This window comes from Pelmatolapia mariae, linkage group LG12 (genome assembly GCF_036321145.2).
Source record: "Pelmatolapia mariae isolate MD_Pm_ZW linkage group LG12, Pm_UMD_F_2, whole genome shotgun sequence".
Classification (NCBI taxonomy): Eukaryota; Metazoa; Chordata; class Actinopteri; order Cichliformes; family Cichlidae; genus Pelmatolapia; species Pelmatolapia mariae.
Genome location: NC_086237.1, coordinates 17,856,475 through 17,866,489, shown reverse-complemented (window position 1 = coordinate 17,866,489; position 10,015 = coordinate 17,856,475).

The window sequence follows — 10,015 nt, the reverse complement described above, 5'->3', positions numbered from 1 at the left end:
TAAAAATATTCAGTTAGTTTTCTGATTTTGTTGTTTTAGTACTGTATCATAGCTTTTAACACATTTTTTTTATTTAAGGGTTTCATTCCCGTGTGAATAGATTTGAAACAGAGACATATGTACAATGTTTGCTTAACAAACACACAAAGACTAAAATTAATGGGACTTAATCTGAGTCATAAACAAATTAAGTAAAACTTGTTAAATACATTGTTAATTGATGTAGTTTCATCACATCAGTCAGACAGCCAATAGTAATTCAGTAATAATAAGAATAACAATTATTATTATAAATATTATTTATGTTTGTTATTAAACACTTTTTGGTTGGCGTGAGCCAAAAAATTTCGTTTTTGGTACAGCAAGGTTAACAAACTGAAGTCTGTAAGGGACACTGGTGTTGTGATTGACTAAATATACAGGGTGGGCCATTTATATGGATACACTGTAATAACATGTGAATGGTTGGTGATCTGCGCATCTCGTATCTTCACACCATAGACAATTGCCTTCAGATGACCCCAAAGATAAAAGTCTTTGGGGTCAGATGCACTGTATTCTGCTTTATACACATTTTCACGTAGTGATAACCAAAAAACAACACCAACCATTTGCCAAGTGGTTGGTGAAAACACATTTTTCCGTAGCAACCAGAAGTTGCCATGGTCTCTAGGTCTGTGTCAGTGAAACCCAAGTAGCAAAGTAGTCTGGTTATAAGTGGCACAGTTTGCCTACTGGTGGTGGTCAGAGGGCCCGGTGGCGCCTGTGTCTGGCAGCCTCGCCTCTGTCAGTGCGCCCCAGGGCAGCTGTGGCTACAATGTAGCTGACTGAATGACTGAATGTAGTGTAAAGCGCTTTGGGGTCCTATGGACTAGAAAAGCGCTATACAAATGCATTTTCTTGCTGTTAATATTATGAAACTTACTGCAAATAACACTAATGATAAATCGATAATGGTAAAGAAAAGAAATACGTGACCTTCAAATATAAACAGATTGTGTAGCTGAAAACAGACACTTGCAGAAGACTGAAAATGATAAAACCTGCAGCAGCTGCAAATGTGCAGCAGTTAAATATTAATCGTAGCTATACAAATGCAGGCCATTTAAAGCAATATATATTATGTGATGCAATTCCAAAATTGTTGGGTCAGATATTTTAAATGTTTTGCTATTTTTAATTAGTTATTCAAAAATGACTTCAAATGACATCTCCAGCAATTAAAAAAAATAAATAAATTTTGCAGACAAAATGCAGAGAAAGGCCAGATCAGGTGAGAGGCCAGCACAAAAGAAAAAGAAGAAAACCTTCAACATGAAGAAGAAGAAAAGCAAAACAAAAAAGCATAAAAGGAAGAAAAAGAAATAAGTACAGTGTACAAATAAACCATAAAACCATAAAAACGCATGCAAGTACAGGGTATTTGCATGCAAAAAGTCAGATTTTTGCAAGAAACAATAAAACGACTACACTGTAAGCACCCTGTACTTTCTGAGCCGTGGGTCGTGTTATGGAGTGACTAAGGTGCAAGTACAGAGTACTTGTACCTCCTGCAAAAACCTGACTTGCATGCAAATTGCATGTAAGTACAGGAGACTTGCATCTTGTTGCATGCAGTTTGCATGCAAGTAAAGGGTACTTGTGTCTTGTTGCCTTCAAATTGCATGCAAGTGCAGGTTACTTAAAGTGTACTTGTTTCATTGTATCTTGCAAAAACCTGACTTGTTATGTACTTGTGCCTTACTTGCGTCGTGTTATAAGGTGCTACAGAAATGCCATTGATTTATATAGTTGAAGAATTGTGGCTTTATAGTTGACTGGGAGATTAAAGTGGTAGAGCCCCTCTGTCCACTATTGAAAAGTCACTGATTTATAGCTGACTGGGAGATGATATCTAAAAATCATGGATGTATGGTTGACCTGGAGTCAATCCTGTATCAGTCAACATTAAATGTTGTCCTTTGAGATTTAAACATAAGACTGGGAATAATATTAAACTAAAGATTTAAACCTTTAGTTCCAATTTGTTCTTTTCATTTAACAACACCACCCAGACCCCACATTATCATCAACAGACACATTCATCCTGGGGAAAAATGAGTGAAGGAGACCATCAGAGTTAAGCTGGGTTTGCTGGCTGCAGAGGTTTGGAGAGGCTTTCTCCCTCTCATCAAACATGTCCTGTTTTAAGTGTTCTTTTACCCACTGAAGCACCCATCTTGTCAGAAAGATCAGAAAGATTGAAGCTCATTGCAGGGATCAAGCAGGACTCAGAATCTTCACCAGCAGCTCCCTCAGAGGGAAATCTTCAGACCTCCACCGTAGGCTCACCCCAGAAGATGGACAAACCCAGCACTTTATGAACAGTGTGATAGTGACCTTTGCTTTGTGTATGTTAGACATACTTGCATGTTTAGACCTGAACCATTCAGCATCTTTATATCTCTGGCAGATTTCTCTTGCACTTGTTTATATATTACAGTTTACTTTAATTACACATTAACAATAGAAAAAACAGCATAGGGTTGTTTTTTTAATATAAATGATAAAGTCTTTCAGATAAAGCTTTCAATATAACTATAAATGTAGATAAAGTTGTAAACAAGTCATATTGAAACCAGCAAACTCTGCTTTCACTTTTGAGGACCACGTGAAGGTTTGACCTTCAGCTACGATTAATATTTAACTGCTGCACATTTGCAGCTGCTGCAGGTTTTATCATTTTCAGTCTTCTGCAAGTGTCTGTTTTCAGCTACACAATCTGTTTATATTTGAAGGTCACGTATTTCTTTTCTTTACCATTATCGATTTATCATTAGTGTTATTTGCAGTAAGTTTCATAATATTAACAGCAATAAAATACATTTTATTAATGTTGCCATTGTTTAACCATCAAACACTTTGACAATGGTCAGACATAATGATTTCACAGAAAATTGCTTTAAACAGCACATTTTGCACTCAGTGTTTTAAGGCATACACATTACAACAGAGTGAATCTTTTATTTTTAATCAAACAAAAAAGGTTGAGCATATTTCAATAATATAGAAATACAGTTCAGTAAATTTACATTAACTTTTGATCTCAAAGACTCTGCAGATTTACATGTTTAACAAACAGAAAATAATTCATATACAAAGTTTTACATCAGGTTCTATTCACTGTGTTTGTCTGTTAGTCAGTCAGCAGTTTTTATTTGGTGATAATTCCTGATGTCTTAGAGCTTAGATGATCCCTGAAATAGTTATATATATGAGTATTTATCCTGATACATGCTCAATCATCCAGGTAAGAAAATCCCAAAAGGTTGATTCTGTTCATCTGGATGTAACGTTTTCAGTTTCGTCTTGTCCATGTTGTCAAGTTTTGCGTTGTCATGTCTGCATTCCATGCTGTTTCCTGTTTTATTGTGAAAGTCCTGTCCTATGTGCAGTGCGTCTAGTTTTGTTTGCCCTTGTCTGGTTAGGTCTGATTTGTCTCATCTGTGTTCCCACCTGTTCCCCATTTATGGCGTTATTTTTGTGCCACTATTCTGAGTGCACTTAAAAAAAAATTTGAGCGCACGTAAAAAATAAAAATTGCAGGTGCAAGTGTTGCATTTTGAGGAGAAATTTATTTTGAGCAAAGAAAAGCTGGTGATGGTGAGAATTGGTAAGCACACCTCATCACTCATCCTAAACACAGGAACGCCACAGGGTTGTGTGCTTAGCCCCCTCCTTTATTCCCTGTTTACACATGACTGCATTGCTAAACATGGCAGTTGTGGCTACAACTGTAGCTTGCCTCCACCAGTGTGTGAATGTGAGAGTGAGTGAATAGTGGCATTGTAAAGCGCTTTGGGTGCCTTGAAAAGCGCTATATAAATCCAATCCATTATTATTACAATCCTTCATCACCACGAAGGAAAACAGTCTGTGGTCGTCCGAGTTTGGTGATTTTTGTGTCACAGGTCTACGTGTTTAATACAGGGACTTCCACACTTTCAACAGCGCTGCGGACCGCGGGGGGCGGGCAGTGTTTTGGAAATGACAGTCTTCATTACAAAGCTTTCTTCGTTATGAATTAGCATACATGTTTTTATTGAACATTTGAAGAACTAGCAAAAAAAACAGAAACTCTTGTAGAGGACATAAAGTCAGAGATAGAAACGACAAGGAGCAGGTGCATCTAGTACAGGTAGAGCTGCTGCAAAAACCCACAGAGCCCAGCAGCCAGCGCAACAAATTCTGGATCCTTTGCTTTTAGTTAGCAGTTAGCATTAGCAGCACATCCTGCGTCCGATGTGAAAGGACTTTTATGCTGCGCACTGTGACTCACAGCAATGGTCCCGGGTCAGCCCTGACTTTGTGTTAAACTAATCCTAAAGTAATAATGGTATTTCTAACCACTGACATACCACAACTTTATCCTTTCAACAGCTGCTGAAAGTTAGGGGACCTAGCTGCTATCGGATATTTATATAGAGATCCTCCAGCTTCAAACTGTATTACCCTTCAAGGACCTGCAGTTCAAAAAAGTGCCCCTCTGAGAGCTAAACTCATCTGTTCTCTGATTGGATTGTTACATTTGTGATTGACATGACATTGACCAATCAGATGAAAGGAAGAAAAATAGGGTCAAAATTCGTACTTGTAACTTGCAGGGTTTTTTTTTTGGCTAAGTCCACACACAAATCTTTTTCTTTTGTTTTTCTTTTTTTTTCCACACAAATCTTTTTCTTTTTTTTTTCCACACACACACACACACACACACACACACACACACACACACACACACACACACGCACTCAGAATCTGTCCAGTGGCGTGTCCAGCGGGGTGGCCTGTGCCCCCCCAGGCCACCCCCCCCAACCAGACTGGCCACCCCAGGTGCCACCCCGAAGCTAAAACAATAAAATTCAGTCAAATATCAAATGTACGATTATGCTTTCACAGTGAAGCTCAGACATCCGAGTGTACGTGAATGCAGCATCGGCCTCTGCACTATGAGCATCACGTTAGCAAAGGAAGGAGAGCCAAGCACGAAAGACGGGACCGCAGAAAACAATTTTTTGGCGAAAGAAAATGAGGAGAGAATAAATGTCCCGGTAAGTAATATTACGTTTGTTGAGTTTAGTAAAGTTCGGTGAAATTAGAATACCAAGGAAAAAAATAACACTTAAAGAATTATTGCAACCGTCGAATATTTCAGACAGTAGGCTACTTGGGGGAGCTAGCATAAGAGTTATGAGTTATAAGATATAATCCAAGTTGTAGCATTGCTGTATAGAGCTGCAGATTTGGTTGCAGGTTAACATAGCTGGACTGCCCATCGGGCATACCGGGCATTTGCCGGGTGGGCTGATGACTTTTTTTTTTTTTTTTGTAACGGCATGAACAATGAAAGGTGGTGGATTGGCCAGATGCTGTCGATGTGTAAAACTAACTCAGTTGTTTGGTGGTGGCTATGGCGGAGCTTCCAGAGGCCAGCAGGTGGATGAGGGAAGGGGAGGCAGGAGGAGAGACCTGAGGCGGCCACCGGTCCGAGTGTCAGGTGAACTGAACTTCAGGTAAGAAGTTATGACCTGCAGTCTATCTGGGTCAGATATAAACCAAGTTTAGGGGTAGTTTATTTTCGTTGTGCTGACTTTTTACAGTCAGTTACAATAACTCGTACTGCGTACTAGCTAGCATGACGGAGTTTCTATACAGCTGGGTGGGTGCTATGATGTTACTGATAGTGAACTTTACTAACTAACCTTATGAACAAAATAGAGTTGCCAATGGCTCCTTAAAAAATGGAATGGTCCCTCATTCAGAGAAAATATTACACGTTTCATATTGAGCTGAGAAGAGACGCAGCTGTAAAAGCTGCTGGTCATGATGTTTGGATATGTGGTGAGAGGGAAACAAGATGAAACCAGGAGATGTCCTTACTGAATCATCAGAGCTGAACAGGTGATGGAGAAACAGGTTTACCTTTTAGGTGACATGAATGAGTTGAAGGGAAGTTATGAACTGTTTCAGAGAGACAAATAACACCAAGATCCTTTTCTAAGTAGCTGACAGCTGGTAACTGTGCAGGGGCGGATCTAGCAAAGTTTTGCCAGGGGGCCAGGGAGGGCATAAACAGGGAGAGGTGGGCACAAAGAAATACTTTTCTTTCTTATTCTCATTTAAAATATCTAGCTTTTATTAAATAATTATCTGAATCTTGTGAACAAAGTTTTTATCTGAATGTATAGAAATCATACATATACCAACAAGACAGCGTACATCACTGTCACAACAACGTTTATTTTCATTCAAAGGCTTTATGGCTTTAATACCTGGTGGGCCAGTCTCTAGTCAAAATGCCCAATTTTTTGTCCCAGTCCAGCCCTGCAGGTTAATACTGGCAGTGTCACCATGCCAGCTGACTGTATTTCATCATCAGCCAGTGTTGTTCTTTATACATCAGTATTACCAAAGTTTACCATAAGGCAGCATAGAAAGTATTTACTTGCTTTCAGGTTTCATTCAAATGTTAGTCTTTTCAGTTGTTTCCCCACTTTTTTCCTGTTTCAAAATCAAACACCAGTTTGTGAGAAGATTATCTTCTTTTTTAATTAATAGGCAGATAAAGTTTTGCATTGGCATTGTCTAATTTGCCAATTGTATGTTAAAAATGTTTGTATTTTAATATTCAAAACATATGTGCACTATATGCCAGTAAAAATACCGTGCAAATATTGCTGTCCTTGAATGCTAAATAAACACTGACAAAGCACTGATTGTATCTCTTGTACTTTATCAACGCAGTATCTAAAAACTTTGCACCGTAGTGGTTAAAATCTCATTCTAATAAGAGTTAAAAACGCATTCGGTTATTAGGTTTATAGGGTTATTGAATTATGGTTAACGGTTGGTAGAATTTTTTTTTAACATTATCTGCCAATTACATCTGCCACCCTTCTCCAAATCTGTGCCCCTACCTGGCCCCCCCAACAAAAATTTTCTAGACACGCCACTGAATCTGTCCTACAGTTTCTCAAGTACATTGCACATTCTGCACTGGTCACTTCATTCTTATTAGTATTCAAACAAATAAAAAACCTTACTCCGTGCAATACTGTACTAACTGCCACTTAAAATTTTGTACTGTTCAGTTTGTACTGCTGCGCACTCCTGCCACTTTATCTCATGTGCAATATCCCAGTAGCTGCATGATATAAACAATTTTAGCTCCGTCAGTAGAAAAAAACTTGCGGCTGCTGATGAAACTGGAGAAAACATTGAGTAAGGAAACCATTTACCAAGCTCTCCAGAAAAAGCTCTAGGTGTAGGGAGAAATCTCTCTAATAGGACAGGTGTAGGAGCTGATGCTGTGGCACTTACGGTTGGTGCTGGCATCTCCTGCGGGGGTGCGGCGGCGGGTGGATTCACCGCCAGAGGAGTTAGCAGGGTGATAGCCTGCGTGAGGTTTGCAAACTCACCACGAATATGGATAAACGTTTGTTCATGACGCTCCAGCATAGCTGCCAATGTGGCGAGAGTGGGGGTCGAGGCCGCTGAATCTGCTGAGTCCATTTCTTGGCTGGATGATTCTGTCACAAGCGGTAGCGGAGAATATGTGCAGAATATGTAGAGTGGGAAAATCCAGGGCTCCTAGGGTCCAAGGGAAAGGTCCAGGGAAATGCTCTCTCACACTCACTCTCTTCTTCTACACTCCAACACACACACGTCCACATATCGCGTAGGTCTCAGGTCCCGGGAAAACTATCACACAGGAAAGGCAGGTTACACAAAGTCACGAATCTACACAAGCATACGTTAACAAGAGCTAGAGAGGATCACTAACGTGTCTCGCACAATCATCCAGCAATGAGTAGATCTGCATCCCGGCCTTATAAGGCAAACTCATAATGGCAGTATAATGGCAAACAGGTGTGTGGACCGAGGGCGGGAGCCCGTAGTGAGCTCTGCCCAGGCGAAGCTCACAAAGAAAGAGAGCAAAACAAAAACAAAAAAAAACCCTTGTGGGGCCGTCCGGGCAGACATGGCGACCATGACAGTGATTGTGCAAATGGGTGTGAAAAGGGTTGTTACAAGTTGTGTAAACAGCTTTGAGTGCTCAGATAGAGTAGAAAAGGGCTGTATAAGAACCACTCCATTTACCATTTACATGTTAAAACAGAACATAACAGAATGAAGACATATGGCTGATTTGAAAGGGCTGACAGGAGAATAAGTAATAAACATGGCAACATGCATGACTGCAGAGAGTCCTGTGAAAGCGTTCTTTTTTACATGACTGATATTTTTACAAAAAAGAAGATAACAACATTACAAGTTTTTCTTCTTTCTTCTTCAAAGTTTGTTTCTTAGTTATTATTCTGATACATAATCATATCTAGTATGACTGGACGAACATGTGCAGTGGTACAGTACACTGTGAAGTGAGACAACGTTCTTCCAAGACCATGGTGCTACATAAAACAGACAATCAACACGGGACTACATAAAGTGCAAGTGTGCAGAAGGTGCAAAAAAACAAAGACAGGACAGTTCTGGCACACCTTCATACAACTTGATTTATGAAGGTGTGCATGTGTGTCAGACTCCTGAACACTCAGTGACTGGACTGATGGCTTGGTGGAAGAAACTGTTTTGCAGTCTGGCAATGAGGGCCCTAATCCTCCAGTACCTCTTGTCAAAACGCAGCAGGGTGAAGAGAGTGTGTGTGTGGGAAGGGTGCGTGGGGTTATCCCTAACGCTGGTTGCTTTGCGGTTGCAGCAGGTGCAATACAAAACCAGGTTTAGTGTAAATCTTTCTTCCCTCAGGTGGCTGATACCTGTTCCAACCTCTTCCTGGCAAAGGGCTTTGATTTTGTGAGGGAGCAACGCTGAGGAAGTGTGACTGAGTCATTATATGTGTACTGTTGAGAAGGATGTACAGGGATACCTGCAGCCAAAACCAAGCCTCCTAGGGTTAGTCATAGTTGCAGAATGCTATAGAGGGACTGAGACAGCTCAGGCACAAAATATATTATTAAATGGATGAAAAAGAAGTTTCTTCCCTGTAAGTATCACTTACAAATCTTCAAGTCTGCCAGCATGCTGAAGTCACAAAAACAAGAAAAGAAGCTTGACTTCAGTGTTTGGACCTTTCTGTCATCATGAATTCCCCTGAAGTTTGTCACTATTAGCCAGGCAGTAATAGAATAGAGAACAGAATGCCTTTTGTTGTCACTATACACATGTACAATGAGATACAGAGAATCTCCTACTCAGTGCAAACATGTGGGAAAAGAAAGGTGGTGAGGTGCACAGTTTCTACAGCACTTTATACACATGAAGAGTATTCAGAAAAAATATAAAATGTACAACTATACAAATCCAGAAAAAATAGTTTATATATTATTAATAGTTTTATATATTTACAGTGTGGGGTTTTTTTGTTAAGGGAAAAGGAAAAAATATGTAGTTTTGATAAATTACTTTGACACCTGAATTGAAAGTGATACCTTACTGTATTCATTCAGAATTAAGAGATGCTCTATCATGCAACAATTCATTGGCCATAATTGTGAAATATAATGCCAAGCTGTCCACTAATCTCCTGTCTGTTCAATGGATTGTTGAAATTAAGAGCTAGTGTGACATATTTAGAGCTAAATTATCCAAACTTGAGCTCTACTGTGATTTTTCTACATGCTGGCAGAGCAGCAGTTTGTGCTCACAGATGGTGAAGGTGTGGCAAGATGGCAGTGTGTCCTCAGAAGAACTACCAGAGTCACAAAGGGCACGAGGCCATCTCACCACCTTGACTGATGCTCTTCCACACTGCACAGAGGAAATGGGGTGGCTGTAGCTCAGGTGGTAGAGCAGGTCACCTACTAACTGGAAAGTTGGTGGTTTGATCCTAGTCTGCTCCAGTCTGCATGCCAAATCCCATGTTGCTCTCCAGTGCATTCAGGAGAGTATGACTGTATGTGAATGTTAGATAGAAAGCACATAGAAAAAGGTGCTTATGCAAATAAGTGAATGTATAAGT